The 16,730-nt window shown below is 38.2% G+C and overlaps 1 protein-coding gene across 1 annotated transcript in view; it reads right to left on the bottom strand.

Annotated features, from left to right (window-relative positions):
* Positions 1 to 10,304, bottom strand: part of LOC126367431 (uncharacterized) — a 101,628-nt gene extending 91,324 nt beyond the window's left edge. Inside the window, exon 1 of the mRNA XM_050010933.1 lies at positions 10,006 to 10,304. The gene's annotated coding sequence lies outside the window, so the exon portion shown is untranslated. The remainder of the gene's footprint in view (positions 1 to 10,005) is intronic.
* Between the last annotated feature and the right edge of the window lie 6,426 nt (positions 10,305 to 16,730).

Below are 16,730 nucleotides of genomic sequence, written 5' to 3'. Positions count from 1 at the left end.
CTTACTGATGTAAGTACGTAGTCGTTACATGAGTCATGTCAGGGGCCTTTGGCGGCTCAATAGTAACCCTGGCACAAGGGTTGATGAGATTGGTAATCCACCTCACAACCCACACGATAGAAGAAGAAGAATATTGGAATACAATGACTTAGCAAGACTTAGCTTCACGCTTATATCCCCGAAGGGGTAGGCAGAGGTATAGTATACATACATACCTACTCCTCGCCAGCTATATTTAAGGTCCATATAATGGAGTGAGCATATTGCCATTATCCGGGCACAAGTCCTAGAAATCACGTGAATTCAAGCCTACAAAGTCGAATTCAGTGATTTAGAGCCCCAGCCTACATTAATAGAATAGGTATATTTTATGGGGATAGAATGCTTCTAGAGTTCTTTCAATCTTAGCATGTCCTAGAAGTAATGAACTTTATATTGGACAAGACGAGCTGGAAATTGGATTCGAATGGATTGATCGTCATGTCTTCAGCGATATGGAATTTGTATAGATATACCATAGATTAAAATTTTATTTACGCTATCAATACGTAATCATAGTCCAATTTCGTACCCTTTGTTATGTACGATAAGCTGCAAAAGTCCAATCAATTTCTTGCAAAGTAATAAATTAACTGGTTACACCACTTCCTGGTTAATGTAATAGACTAAAAACACCTACAAAAACATGATTTTTATAATTATGTCAACTAATGGTTAATAATTTCACCACTGTTTACAAATAATTCGCTGGGCTCAGTGACTTTTGCTCTTTGATTGTATCTACCAACTTAATTCTTAGTTAAGGATTAAAATTAAAAAGAAAAATGGGATTGTATCATCTTAGACTGGCCTCTATTTCTAGGTTAGTATTTTATACTCTATGTAGCCTATTGTAGATTCAAGTTGTCGTCTGATGACTTGTGTCCCTGTCCATCCCGTGTGACTTATATATGTTTTCTTTTGCCAATATTTTTTTTTCCTCGTTCCAGATCATATTCGGAACTGCTCATCGAGTTACCTCGAGCGTAAGGTATTTGACCCGCTCAACGTCTTTTAACATTTTAACATAACTAATAGCTTGATCACACCTACCGAGTGGACGGGCTAGACAGTGCGGGGAAGCGCGGGGGTGGATACTCGGCCTAGCAAATAGAACAGGGGTCGAGTAGCTATCTCGCCAAATAACTTGGCCGAGCGCTCGGCCGTGCACTCGTAATGTTTCATACACACCGAGTATTCGGCCGAGCGCACTGTCTCGCCCGTCCACTCGGTAGATGTGATCAAGGTATTAATCTAATAGAAGCGACGTCAGCGAGCAACGAAACAAAAATAAGTTTAAGTATTTTTTAGTTCTCGTCGGTACACAATAGCGTCCCCTTATATACTTTGTGAAATAACTAATAACTAAATAAATAAAATAACTAAATTTTACTGTTTTTGAATAAGTAAATACAAGATAACGCAAGACTAATATATTATTCCTAATTGCCTCCTAATTTCGGTATTCCTAATTGGTAAGAGTAAAGTAGTAAGAGCCACAGAGTATCTGTATCGTGATAAATATTAAACATTTGTACTTATACTCAGTAGTTGGCGGATACAAGCTGTTCTACCTGCATAGCCATATGTTTCTAACGGTAAGTTATGAAAGAAAATTATAGGTCTTCTAATTGGCACGGCAACGCCACGTCAAAAATGATTTTACGGATAATAAATGTTCGAAAATAGAATACTACCCAGCAACGCCACAGTCAATTTTGTTATTATGAATTTATGATATAACCGATTTTCATATCTTTCCGCGGCAGGGATCTACTTAGCAATTAGCCAAGTTCTCATTCCGACTACTTCTCAATACATACATACGTAAACAGCCTACATACGTCCCACTGCTGGGCACAGGCCTCGCCTCAATCAACCGGAGGGGGTATGGAGCATACCTACTCCACCACGCTGCTCCAATGCGGGTTGGTGGAGGTGTTTTTACGACTAATAGCCGGGATCAACGGCTTAACGTGCCCTCCGAAGCACGGAATCATCTTACTTTTTCGGACAATCAGGTGATTCAAGCCTGAAAAGTCCTTACCAAACAAAGGACAGTCTCACAAAGCGATTTCGACAATGTCCCCACTTGGAATCGAACCCGGACCTCCAGATCGTGAGCCTAACTCTCTAACCACTAGACCACGGAGGCTGTTGACTTCTCAATATGCCTGGTGAAATAAACGTTATTGCTTACTTTTTTTTGTTTAAAAGATTGATCAGTACTGAACGCGTTGGTCCGTTTATTCGGTTACGCCGTGACTCTACTACCGGCTTCCGAAACGATAATAAGTGTAACAAAAACATTTACTGATTTTTTCTATATAATTTTACCTTTTTACATTGTAGAGGCACAAGTGCGGGGTGCCAAACCTTGCAAATAACAAACAAATAATAGTTTCATATCCTAAAGCCGCTGTCACATGCAAACTCCTTCCTAATAAAGCCAGCTAATAAGTTTTCGCATTTATCATATTATTCTGTTTTTAATAAGCGACAGCATTTTTTTTATAATTCATCATCAGTAAATTTATCGTCGACAGTAAGACAAGTGCGTCCTGGTCTGCTTGGGTATTCCTTCCGCGCGCCGCCACCGGAACTTGGTCATACGAGCCGCTGTTTCTCTTAACACACGCCACTGCGCCGGCGCATGCGTGATGCGCTGTCACGATTAATTACTACGTGTTACTTCAAAACTTTCTGTGGTTATTATTCTCATTCCGATAATATAATTATAACTTCCTTGACTGTATACTTGTATAGTAATAATATTTCGCTACGAAAAATAATCAAAAGAATTTACGAAATAACGTTGTTCTTACTTATAGAACTGTATGTAGTTCTCATCAAAAAAATCGAAACACTTCCGTATTTTTGTTCAATAAAACAATTTTATTTGAATTTTGAATTTTTTAAACATTAATATTAAGAATTAAAAACCTGAAATACCCATTATAAATTGACATTGGCATTAATTTTTATTTATGTACTTACTCGTATTTGGATGGATTGTATGAATCTATGTGTGGAAGGTGTGTGTAGGTACTGAGATGACGACTGGAAGAGACGAATGGAAGATGAATATATGATGATGCCGACCCAGTTGGGGTGGAATAAGGGATGATGATACTAATATTTAAAATTTTTCTGATAATCCTTATGATACATACCTAAAATTGCGAAGGTTTTGATATTTTTTGTTAAGAATTAAGAAGTGTATTTGCTTTAGATATTTCATCATTACGTTATGGTTTAAAAGTGCAATGCAATTATTTTACAGTTCAAATTAAAATAGTATGAGACGGTGACTGCAGTTGCTGACGATAGTTCATTGGCAATCTCAGTTACTGCAGTAAATTAATATACAGGCTGGTCCAGAAGTTAACGTTCAAAATAAAAAGTAGAGGGGCTCATTGGCTACCGGAAACACTCCCATGTATGTTCAGCGATTATTTACGGTTTAGGAGATATAACCCACTATGAACCTTTTTCAGGATTTTGTACCTTACTTATAGAAATCATTAAAATAACGGCCTCCGTGGTCCAGTGGTTTGAGCGTCGGGCTCACTATCCGAAGGTCCCGGGTTCAAATCCCGGTGGGGACATATCACAAAAATCGTTTTGTGATCCCTAGTTTGGTAGAACATTACAGAATGATCACCTGATTGCCCGAAAGTACTTCGGAAGGCACGTTAAGCTGTTGGTCCCGATTACTACTTACTGATGTAAGTAAGTAGTCGTTACATGAGCCATGTCTGTCATGGGCATTTGGCGGCTCAATAGTAACCCTGACACTAGGGTTGATAAGGTTGTTAATTCACCTCACAACCCACACGATAGAAGACGAATGAGTCCCTCTATTTTTTTTTTCACTTTGAACGTGAATTTCTGAGCTACCCTATATAAATAAAAGTATATTATATTCATAGACTACAAAAATATATACCTACAATTTATCAGTTTAGTAAAGATTTAAATAGGACCGGTCGTTTTGTCTTACCATAAGGTTCACAGTAAAATCATGTTGTAACACCTTACATTCAGCTTTTTTCTTATCGATCAAAAAAAAGGGTTCGTCCTTGGCATTATAACCCGGTCACTCACCACTGACGTGACTTCGTTCCTCTGTATCATTTTCACAACAAATTGCTATTTAAATGCGTAATAAAAGGCTGGTTAATTCGATTTTGCGGTTGACCATTGTTCTGTGCAAACCGTATTTTTATAAAACGCATCTTTTGTAACTCTTACTTAGAAGTCTGTATCAAAAAAAGGACTATCTGGATAAGGAATAAATTAAATCGGATGACACGTTAATGCGTTTATTGGAGTTGCATGGTGGTCCTATATTTCGTTTTTTTTCTTGTCTAGAAATTTACTATTTGGTATGTCTGTTAGTCGGAACCATAAACCCGCGAAGCCCCATAAAGGACTCTACGAGAGTAATTAGAGATGTTATTAAACTCATTAATTTCTACATTTTATGGTATGCTGCTATAAACAGAACCCTATCGAAATGAGTTCCCATTTATAATTTTATTATTGCGTGCTTGTAACATTTAAAAATACTTTAAATGTGTAGTTACTATTTTATATTTTTTTTAAACTACTAGTATAAAACGTGTCTTTGAAATTATCTATCTTTCTGCTAACCTTTGGGTATAGTGTTTCAAAACAAAGAAATACTATTTTAACACTAAATACAACAAGTTATTCCGGAATCTCAAGAATTTTACACGGCACCTAATCAAATAGACGAATTACTGTTGTACCATTAGGTACTTAACAGATTAAATTAATAGAAGATTGTGAATAGAGAGATGATGATAATATATAACCTTCGACCATTAAATAAAAAAGCTAAGATAAGAACATCAGATGGAATGCACACTTTACGGACGTAGAAAGAAAGATTGATGATCCGGGAGGTGCGTGTATGAGTTGGGTCCGCGTATTATGGTGGTATGGTGACATAACGGGCCTGTGGCCGGTCGACAGGTGCGACATTAGCGACGCCGTCATCTGCGCCCGCGCCGCGCGCCACCGGCTGGCCCCAGCTTACGTTTCACATACTATCGTATGTTTTTCAAACGGTATTCCTTATGCTTTACCTATAACTCGAAGTTTGAGTACTTATTGCATGAAATATATTTGTTTCAAGTTGATTCAATTTTAAACAAAATACACTTTTATAAAATATTGAATCTCGTTGTTTCCATAGTTTTTATATTTATACATGACATTATGGTATTATTTGTTATTAAATTCCGCTGTGTTAGGTGCCATTTAACATCAGTTTTCAATCGTAAGAGGAAATTAAGTAAGTCGATAAATTAGACTCAGATTCTGCTCGTACGTCTAGATGCCGTGCGAATTGACTTTACTCTCGACAACGTAGAATCGTGTTTATTTCGAAATGTTAGTAGAAAAACCTTTTTGATCCGCTGATGCTGATTACAATTAACGGCTCGGTGGGAACAGATTGCGTTAAAACAAAGGGGCCTTGGAACAGCAGGCATTTGTTCTGCCGCGCGGGCGTCGCGCTCCGGTGATACTTACGTTTTGTCCCCTTTGTCATTATGATTACACTCATTTTACCTTTAAAGAAAACTCACCTCCTTCGAATACCATCACATTCAGCTAGAAGCTAGCTAAAGGCTGATGTCATGCCGACTATGCTTTGAAATGAGTATTCACAATATGGAAATAAGAAAAACGTAATTTCCCCAATTTGCTACCACGGCAACAGATGTTCTAGCGACAAAGCAATAAACCCGCGTATGGCTATCCGCTATTATCGACGCGAGAAAAACAATGGAAAATACAATATGTAGGTATCGTAACGTCTAACATGCCAAAGTAACTAAATATTCATTTATGGTAAAGTGTGACCAAGGCTGGCGACCACGTCATTTATGTGTTGTCGTGATTTGCCGCCTAAAGTAAACGTGTCTACAGCCGTGTACTTACGCAATAAGCTTAGCAAACCGAACTTCTTATCTGATAGCTATTGAGAAAGTTTTGAAAGCTTTCTACATTCAGTTTTGAATCGTGAAAGCAAGCTAGGATCACTTTAATGTTGTTTATAACATAGCAACTAGTCGTGCTGCCTGTAGGCTAAGTTCCACATACCTAACTTTATAGCTCGTTAACACTTACCATGTCACCGGGTAATTATTACGATGATGTCATAACGTTTATAGTTATAACCTTTAGCATTTTGCATCTGGCTCTGACATTTTATAAAAATAAATATTCATATCACTTAGATCTAAACTTTTATTTGTGCGTAAAATATATTTAGAATAGCAACATTAAAGGAGGCATTAGCATTGAAGATTAGTGTAAAGTATTCATATTCGTCGGCCGACATGTTTAATGAGGCCTAGGTAAAAAAGTGGCATTACTCGCCACTTACAGAGATAATCCTCGTGCCGTGCATAGTCATGGCAAAAAGAAAAACTTAAAATAATCCTGCTGCTTATTATCTCGAGCATGTGGTAAAGTGATGAACTGTTTAGTTTACTTATTTAAATAATGTCTAGTGTCATTATTTGCCTGATTTACAAGTTCATCACACTAAATTCAGGATTATCTATCGTTCGTGCTTTTTTCTTTAATATTAAATCCCTTAGAAGAAACGGTGCAAAATCGTGTGTGATATACACAAGTGCAGTGCCCATGGATTGGATACACACAAGAAATATATACCGTTAAATTAATAGTGCGTAGATTGCTTTCCTCAGATTATGCAAGCAGGGCATTCCCCCTATTTCTTCCCATATTGTTCTATAACGTAGTGACCCGGACACTACTCGCAATCTGCTACAAAAACTCCTTGCTTTATGACCGCCGAAGCGTGCGATACTTAGCAACTACTATCTACTGCCTCACTGTTGAATTAAACCATCAAGGGTAAACCAGCGAAACAAATGTAACACTAAAAGAGTAATAAACTATGTGTTGATTGGCACTGAAGACACTTAAACATTTAAATAATATAACTGGCTTCATAACTGCTTGATAAGAATATTTTAGCTGGATTGGAACCGAGTTACATTACACCTACCAAGTCATTTTGAAGAAAGTCAAGTACAAGGAGTCATTACAGTAATGACTTGACGATGTAGAGCAGACGTTATTATGTAAATTAAGATATTCAAAATATGGTAATGATATGAAATGTACTTGCAACGAGACATTTATGTTAGCTATAATAATAGACCATAGCTATAAACTTAAAGCTAAAAGCTAAGCTTAAGTAAGTAGTCGTTACATGTGCCATGTCAGGGGCCTTTGGCGGCTGAATACTAACCCTGACACCAGGTTTGATGAGGTTGGTTCTCCACCTCACAACCCACACGATAGAAGAAGAACTTAAAGCTAAGCGCACTGCGGGTTTAACCTTGTTTTTATGAGTACTTTATAAATTCGCAAAAAGCGCTTCAGTTCATCATTTGTTATACCGACAACTGAGATGTGGCATGTGGAGTTCGCGGTTAATATTTCGTTTTACTTGAAAACTAAAATATTGCATTTTATCATTTTATAGAACAACATGCTCCATTATCGACAGCATCAACGCTTTCCATCAGATATAAATATAAATTGGGTGGTTTTCGTGTACTCCGAAATTAAAATTAAAATAACGTATGCGTACATGTTAAGTACCTAGCAGAATAATTATCTCATAAACAGTAAACCTTTACGCAATAAAATTTACAGCGCTTGGTCAACAACCTCGTGATTTCTGCGAGGTAATAAAAGTTGGTCCTTATGAAGCTTGTCGACCGCAATCATGTTTGTAGACACTATTGTTAGACGGTTACCAAGGTAGGCCACTATTCTGTTATCTTCGTTTGATGTTTGAATAGGTACCTACCTTATTTTGTGCCTTTAGACAAACTAAATGAGCTGAAATATAAACACAGATTCGATACATTCGTCAACAGCATTTGAAGGCGTTCTCCCACAGACAAACCGAGGAATTGGTTTAGTGGGGTTTTTATTGTAACAAAATTTTCTGTAATTTTTTAAGAAAAAAATAATAAAAAAAAAAAACAAATCAAGAGCATTTTTGTTCAATCTAATTGTCATTCATACGGAAACCCTTTAACCATGGATATTCAGTTTGACATCTTATTTATTAGGTAATGTATCATGTTAATATAGTGACATAGGTACCTATGTGATTGTTGAAAATATGATAAATTCGTGTATCTTATCCCAATAGGGGTGGCAAGATGTCAGTAAATAATTTGTAGTCAAATAACAACAGACAACGTTAGACCGATGTACTATAAAATGTCAGTTTACCTCGTTACCTATTTTTCAAAGTTTGTGTTCTGCCTCTCTGACTATCCGTGAAATATAATTTGATTTTTTTTTATCATTACAGTAACATATTTTTGTAAACTCTATTCTACACCAGTTAAACTGTCTATAGAAACTTGAAATGATCTCGAAATCTGATTTTATCGTATCTGAGTTATAACAGCGAAAGGAATGGCCAGAGTCGTGTCTGAATATGAATTGACTTTTTGCTAGTCGTAATATATTTAGTTTATTTATGTTTGTTATTTCGGACATGCTTTATAAATATATTTTTTAACAAAAAGTGTGTGTGTAGCGGCCTCCGTGGTCCAGTGGTTGAGCGTTGGGCTCACGATCCGGAGGTCCTGGGTTCGATTCCCGGTGGGGACATATCACAAAAATTACTTTGTGGTCCCTAGTTTGGTTAAAACATTACAGGCTGATCACCTGATTGTCCGAAAGTAAGGCGATCCGTGCTTCGGAAGGCACGTTAAGCCGTTGGTCCCGGTTACTACTTACTAATGTAAGTACGTAGTAGTTATATGAGTCATGTCAGGGGCATTTGGCGGCTCAATAGTAACCCTGACACCAGGGTTGATGACGTTGGTAATTCACCTTACAACCCACACGATAGAAGAAGAAGAACAAAAAGTGTCCAAGACCCCATCTTTATATCATCGTCTATAAATGAGAATAGTTGCAAAAGATGAGGTAAGTAGTTAGTAACTATTTGTATTAATATATTCTGCTAAATAATAATGTTATTAAGAAACTGTCGATTTGCATTGCATGACGATGATCTATCAACCATATCTGGTGCGGGATTGCATCACCGTGCGTGTGCGACTACCGGATGCGGCTGAGGAAAATAAGCTTATCCCGATTTGGGCATAACCATGCCGTGCTACTCACATAACCGGACTTCAAGCGCCATCTGTGTACTAACCGCCTGTTTTGTAAGACAGCCCTATGAAGCAGTCACCAATACTGGCGCCCAATCTTGCGTAACATTGTTTTCTTATAAATCATTCACGTGAGTACCGTCGCGTGCGCCTTCCGAGTTCGTCTGTGATATCAATTAATAGCCTCACTCTCCAACCAATAACTATGCAATTTATACACTACTACTGATAATTTCAATAATCTCGTTCATCGAACCTATCGCTTAATGTGGCCATTAACAACACTTTTGATACAAGCAGCGGTTAGCGTCAAATTGTTGATGCCTATTAGATAAATTATTCCTAGCCGTTGCTTTCCTCTACAACGCGCATTACCGCAAATTAGATTTATTAAGGCTCCTCTACTTAATGTCTACTTATCTTGCAGGGCTGTGGGAGACTGTGCAGTGGGTATATACTTTTTTTTTTGGTTTACTTAAGTAATTTCGTGGTTATTGCCGGTAATTTTATATTTCATAGTGCGTTTCTGATGCTAATACTAATAAGATTCTAACAAGTTGCAACAGTCTTGCGTGTGTTTTGTAGTAAACTTTTGAAGCATATTGTTAAAGTAGGCGTCCGGAATGAATGTTATTGGAATGAGATCAGAACAGTGTGAGAGAATGGCGCGCGGCCGCGGGGTCATGTCTTGCAGAGTTGCGACAGCCGCAGTGCTCTATGTGAGGCTAAAACTCGAGCGAAAGCCAACCTTGAGATCATCGGTGGGTGTAGGAGCGGTGGTGCGCGGGGCTCATTCCTCCCGGTAGAAGCGATCCGCCCTCCCTCGCCGGCAGGCGAACAGCCGTTAGACAACTCCGTGGAACGAGCACTGCACCCTCGACGGTGGTACTTTGTAGCGATACACTCCTTATTGTACAGCTAAAAACACACCATCACTTCACACACACCTACACTCCAGGGTTCGGAGCGGCCGCTCGGTTTAACGGGCACTCTTACGACAAACGTAGTAGCGACGTGATCGGTCGGTTCGCATGTACGACCGGGATATTGGTCGGACAATGACTGAGCGCGGCAGCGGCGCAGGCTGTGCGCGCGCGCAGGTTGCGGCGCCGCCCTCCCCCCACCCCCCCGGCCGCTGCAGCCTCGCCCTCGAGCGTGTTTCCCAGTGGCCGAGCTTTTGCCCTGCTCTACGCCAGATACTAAAATTGCAAGGGCGATAAAACTTGAAACCTGTCTGCCGAGCGCAAAAAGAAAGAGTTATGAAAGTCCTTCACGGTCCAGCAGACAGTTTAAAATTCCAATTTGAATCACATACATTTATAAACTCAATTACTTTCGCTTTAGTCCAGAAAAAGTTGATTATATTTCGAACATCATCATTTTAATATATTTCTATTACAGCGCCACAGGCAGGAGCGTCGGCAACAAAAACTTATCTTTACATACAAAGACCCTTAATTGCTTCCAAACATCGTATCGGAACCGCCGTCCTTTTCCAATAGAAACTAGATTACAATACAGTGCGGTGGGTATATGTTTATTGGTAAATATATATTGTATAGTAATCAAAATCGTATAAAAAAGCCATATGTAGCTTCTGTGTGGCTATTACGATCCTCGTGGCGGGAGACGGAGCGAAGCGAGCGAGCTCAATAAACGTCTTCGTTTTTTTCTCGCCACCAATTACATCTATTTTTATAGATCCATTGAAAAACACAATTGCAGTAATGGCTCTACAATTCGATTGTGCGTGGAGCCTGCCCCTATAGATATTCAATTCAATGCCCGCGGATAAGACTATAAATGAGACGGTGTACGTTGTTTTGTATGGAATATACATTCCTTCAATGATTTATTCTAATTAAACGATAAAAAAGTTACCACACAAGTCGCTAAGCAACATTATGCGTCAGAAAACCATATATGACTTTTTAAAACAATAACCGCTCAATTAATCCGCGCTAATGATTATTATTTTGCGTTAACCACAACATTGCGATAATGAACAAGAAGAAGCGAACAGTTTACTATAATGACTATTATTACAACTGTAGAGTTGTGATTGTTGAAAATATTAAAACAACTTTGCCAGCGCCGTACGTTTTACCCTCCATTCCCGCTCCGAGCTTGTCCCATATAATAGACATCAACGCGCGCGCTCCATTTAAATGTCATGCATCATAATACTATTTACATTATAAACTGACTTTTGAATCGTCTTATTTCATATTCCAGCTTTATAAATAAATTATAAGTAATTGAAATTATTATTTTTAAACCATATATTTTTTTTACTATAAATTTATTGGTCTCTATTACCGTACAAAAGTAAACAGTTTACATCATAACATTTTTTGTCGGTAAAAAAAATCTTGATTGGTAAATATTACTGGCGGGCAGTTTGTATTGATTATACTAATTAGGCAGATTGATTATTTTGATAAGTGATCAAGTTAAAATGCTGGTATGTAGGTGTACTTAACTACAACACAATTGCAAACTGAAAAGCAAATAGAAGAAACAAGAAAGTAAAAACATCGTAAACGTTTTCTAGTGAACGTTTATGTATGGATTCATGAATAAGCAAGCGTCAGTGAAATTGTTTGCTGAAGATTGGGAACGGTCGGCTTGTGCTAGTGAATGTGGCGGTTCCACGGTACTGGCGATGTACCACAATGTACCAGTATAGATTTATCGGCGCCTCTCGCGGTCGTGACGCTCTCCGGAGGTCACTGCCAGACAGGCCCTCGCGACAAGACCTCCTCAGACCTTACATCCTTCCATTTCCACAATTTCCCCTTTTTATTTGGCCAATCTCGAATAATATAATATCAGTGCATTATTGTAAAAGGAAATCGCAATTCGCGGTGGGAATGTTAAGTTTTATGCAATAAAGTTTACTGGATTTGATTTCTTATCCATCTCAGCAGGGGCTTCAGCAGCAGCAAACGATTACGAAAAATGACATTGGTGATGGAATAAAATGTAATTGTATTTTTTTTTAATAATATAGGCTCAAGTTTGACCACAATCTCACCTGAAGTGACGATGTGCTCTAGGGTGGATCACGCTTACCTAGCAAATGCCTAGATTATATGGAGTTAGAAAACAGACTACGGCAGACAGTTCAGACAGAGGCAAAACGTTTAGTGCGGATTGGTGGTATATCCACAAATTGTTGTTGTATTCACTGTAATTGTTATGTATATCAGTCTTAATTTTAGATATTTTCTTAGTTGTTAATGTTATATAAAATATATATATGATGTGCTAGTGAATGTACTTAATAAATAAAAGAAATAAGTAAGTGTATGGGATTTACATAAGGTGATATAAGATGATATATCAATCCTTGTAGTTCTACCTACTCTATAAGGGATTACGAGCATGATGACTTCATACATATATCGAAATTAAAATCAGTGTTGTTTTTCAATCTACAATCGTTTCGGTTCAACCGCCATCTTACTTGATGATGAGTGACGGTGCAACTTCAAGGCGGAAGACGCGTTTCATACTAAACTACTCAAAAAGGTGTATTTAAACATAAAAATGAGCTTAACAACATCATCTGATAATATGCTTGTTACGGCCTAAGGTAAAACAGACATTTCCGAAACATTTGTATCAGTTATTATTATCTAAGGAAATAAAATAGGTATCTGTTTTTATTTTATTTTTTGCTATTATCATAAAATACACCGTCCGTATTACTGACGATGTTGTGAATTTGTTGCTGTACAAAGCTTGTTAATTATCTGGATACACAAATATGTATTATTAATTGTGGCTTTTTATGGATTTGCCCCAGGAAGTACTTCTTTTTTAACGTGACTTATTGTAGATTTGCCGCAGACGGCATTAACTACTTGGCCGGAACCCCGGGTAGTACTCATTACTTTGCTGAACAAATGGGGTGCATTATGTTAGGGGTTAAAGTCACTTGGCCCTTGAATGGTGGTAAATAAGTGAGACGTTTCACTGTACGAAGCACAGATCATGAAAACATGGGAAAAATGTCCTCAGCACAAAATTACAAGAATCCGCTTGTCGGCTGTTAACTCACGTCGACGTGTGAAGCGGCCGCACTAAGACATATTAGACATATTATTATTGAAATTTTATCTAAATAAACTTTTTATTATTATTATTTTTTATTTTTACATATCAAGCTAGACCGCTACATCGATTTACCCCCGTTCATTACCTAGTAACACTATGGCTACTTGTAGTTGTGCGATACCAAAGAAGCGATAACATAATATGCTCGTTTCGTGCATATTTCATGCGGCGTCTAGAGAGACGTTTTTATTCATCGTCATCAATTTAAGAGCCACGCTCTTGTCGGTGCAGTATTTTTTTTTGTTTTTTTTTTGACGTGACTTATTGTAGATTTGCCGCAGATGGCATTAAATACTTAGCCGGACAAATATGGGGAGCGCTGAAGGCTCTCACCCAGTACAACGGTTAGGTGCAGTATTTTCCATGCTACTTTCTTAGGGAAAAATAGAGCAGTGGTTTCCCTCTTGCCTTCCGCCCCGCAGTACTCTGTCTGACGGAAGTGGGATGGTGCCCAGAGTAGTCTATTACAAAGCCATACTAGGACTCCTGTCCTCCGCCTCTGAATAGTACTGACAGTTACGTTCTTACTATGGAGATAATAAGAACCCTGTGGTTCGAAGGCTTCGGTCGTGGCCGTGTTATCATCTTTCACTGACAGTCAAAGTCATGCGACATGAGTCTACAGGCAGCATGATCCTTAGAGAATCTATTCCAGGATAAGGTTCCACGTAAGGGACCAGTATTAACAGTAATTAATTCAATCTAGCCGGAAACGTATCTAAACAAACGTCATTATAACACACCATTTTTTGCCTTGTCAGGGGCCTTTGGCGGCTCAGTAACTCTGACACCAAGGTTGATGAGGTTGATAATCTACCTCACAACCCACACGTCAGAAGAGACTTACCAATAAATGAAAACCTGACATAAAAATGAAAAATTGAAATGAAAAAATTTTTTTTTTTAAATTTGATATTTTAATATGTATTACATTGTACTTAGTATTAAGATTTAATAAAGAATTGATTGCAATAAATGAAAACCTATTAAAAAAAAACTTTGTGTAAATATTTAATAACGAAAATATTTAATAACGAAAGCGAGTAGACAAAGTGACGTAAGTATGTTGGCACAACAAAATGCAGACGTTCTTATCTGTTCAATGCCACATATATTGTATGTAACATGTAACGTTTCCTGCTGAATACTTGGAATTTAACTTGATGTAATTGGCGCCATTCGCACGTTAGGAGCTACGCTTACTCGGTCATAAAATAAAACGCCATTAACTGTAGTGTTACTGTGTGCTTGCAGACAGGGAAGTCTAACATTAGTCTTATTGGTCGTAGCCGTAATGTCATCTTGATGATACATCCTAACCACCGAATGGAAGAAGTTATAAAAAATCAATTTTGTTTTCTATCAACCGCTTCAAAAGTAACAGGTTGTATTACCTTTAGAAATGGTAGCATTAACCCTAACCACATGCCATAAACTGCATTATTACAAGAAAATCTAACTGTCGACAGACGTAACGCGTGAACTTTACGACAATAAAACATACCTAACTGGATATGGTAAGTAAAGTTGTACGAACCGTTCTTATTTCTAATTCCCAACGGTTAGAGGTGCAGTCATTTTCCACGGCGCAGGCGCGGTGCGGTGTAGCGGTGACCGGATAACGGTCGCGGAGGTACTCATACTCGCAGGGCAGACGATCCAACGCTCTACGGCGCCCGCGCAGCCCAACACGATACCATTGTCCACTGTTTACTCCTTTTTCTCAAGATTACGATTGTTTGTTTGTCATACAGTTTAAGAACAGCCCTCAGCTCTGTATGTATGAGCTGTTGTCTGTCCACTATGTAAATACTCGATTTTCCCAGGGTTCAGATGAGATTGTTCGTTGGAAATATATGAAAAGCTCTGTGAAAAAAATATATAAATCTAGTTCAAACATTTTCAATTTACCTTTGAATACATGGAACATTAACCAGCTTAAAAAGTCTGTTATTACTATCTTGGAATATGATTTACTGTATAATATTCCAGGCAAGTAGTTCTACAATAAGACACCTCAAAAATTTACCCCGATATCGACCCCGCCGGCGTAGTCGACTAATTCCCTCAATCAGCGTTTATCTCTATCGACCCGCTAGGGTCGATTGATTCATTCAAATATTTTTCCTCTCAGACGACGCCCTGAGCCAGGGGTTTGCGCCCAACTGGGCACCCTCAGGCCTGTTGTCTTAAACGTTATACCGGGTGAGAGCCTTCAGCGCTTCCCATTTGTCCGGCCAAGTAGTTAATGCAATCTACGGCAAATCTACAATTAGTCAAATCAAAAAAAAAACACCTCAAAAACAAAACTGGATAATCATGCTGTACCTATAAATCCTGTAACAAACTGTCCTCATGCACTCCTAAAAAGCAAAACAATACCAATTCAACAGGGAACAACTCTAGAGAGCTACTATCGCTGCGAACATTCCCAGCTCCGAAACGAGCGACACATACAATACTTGCACATAATGGCGTGAATCTACGACTGAGTAAATGCGGAAACACAAGCCTAGTACACCAACATTACGGGCCGACAACGATGGCACAAGAGCCGTCATTATCATAACCCGCACCACTGTCACGGCCGCCCCGCCGCAAGCGACCCGAGCGCAAGGTTGCCGCCGCATAAGAGTTCACACGTAACATTATGCCATGTCGTGATACCATGCCCGCATCATGGCTCCACACGTTTATAAAAACCAAACGTATGTTTGGCGACTCCATCTTGCAACTCCAAATGCGCCCAGAGCTATAACACGTTAAAAACACTCCGTGTCGCCGGGCCAGAGGAAAAATAAATTATAAAGTTGAATAAATAATATAAAAATATATACAAATATATATCCAATTTACGTTGGTAGTATATGGTTATTTTATCTATTACTACTTTTCTATTTTTATTATTTTTTTTTGTATTGCACCATCCCGCGCTCCATCCAATACATAAAGTTTTGCCACCCTAAGGTTGCCTAGCAGAAATTGCTGTTTAGCAACAAGGCCTGGTAGAAAGTGCTTATTTTATCCGTATGTATGTATGTATGTACATGTCTTTTAAAAAAATATTGTTTGATTGAAATAAATAAACTATTTTTAACTTTTTAACCAAACGTTTCCGAAAGGAAACGTAAAAAAACCATTACGATATATATTTTTGTTTAATGCCTGCCGATAGCCAGGAATGGAACATATCTTTTTGCTACTCCACTTTCCGACGTTTGATACATGGCTAATGAAGCAACGGAAACGAATATAAATCCTTTGCGTTACCGTTAAAATATCAGTGTTTTAATTACTTTTAATCAATGCTAACTTAATTACTTAATGGAAATGTCGAAAGACTTGTTGTTA

The sequence above is a fragment of the Pectinophora gossypiella genome, chromosome 6, assembly GCF_024362695.1.
Source record: "Pectinophora gossypiella chromosome 6, ilPecGoss1.1, whole genome shotgun sequence".
In the NCBI taxonomy this organism is placed as follows: domain Eukaryota; kingdom Metazoa; phylum Arthropoda; class Insecta; order Lepidoptera; family Gelechiidae; genus Pectinophora; species Pectinophora gossypiella.
Note: the sequence above shows the minus strand (reverse complement) of the source record. Positions and strands in the feature narration are given on the sequence as shown.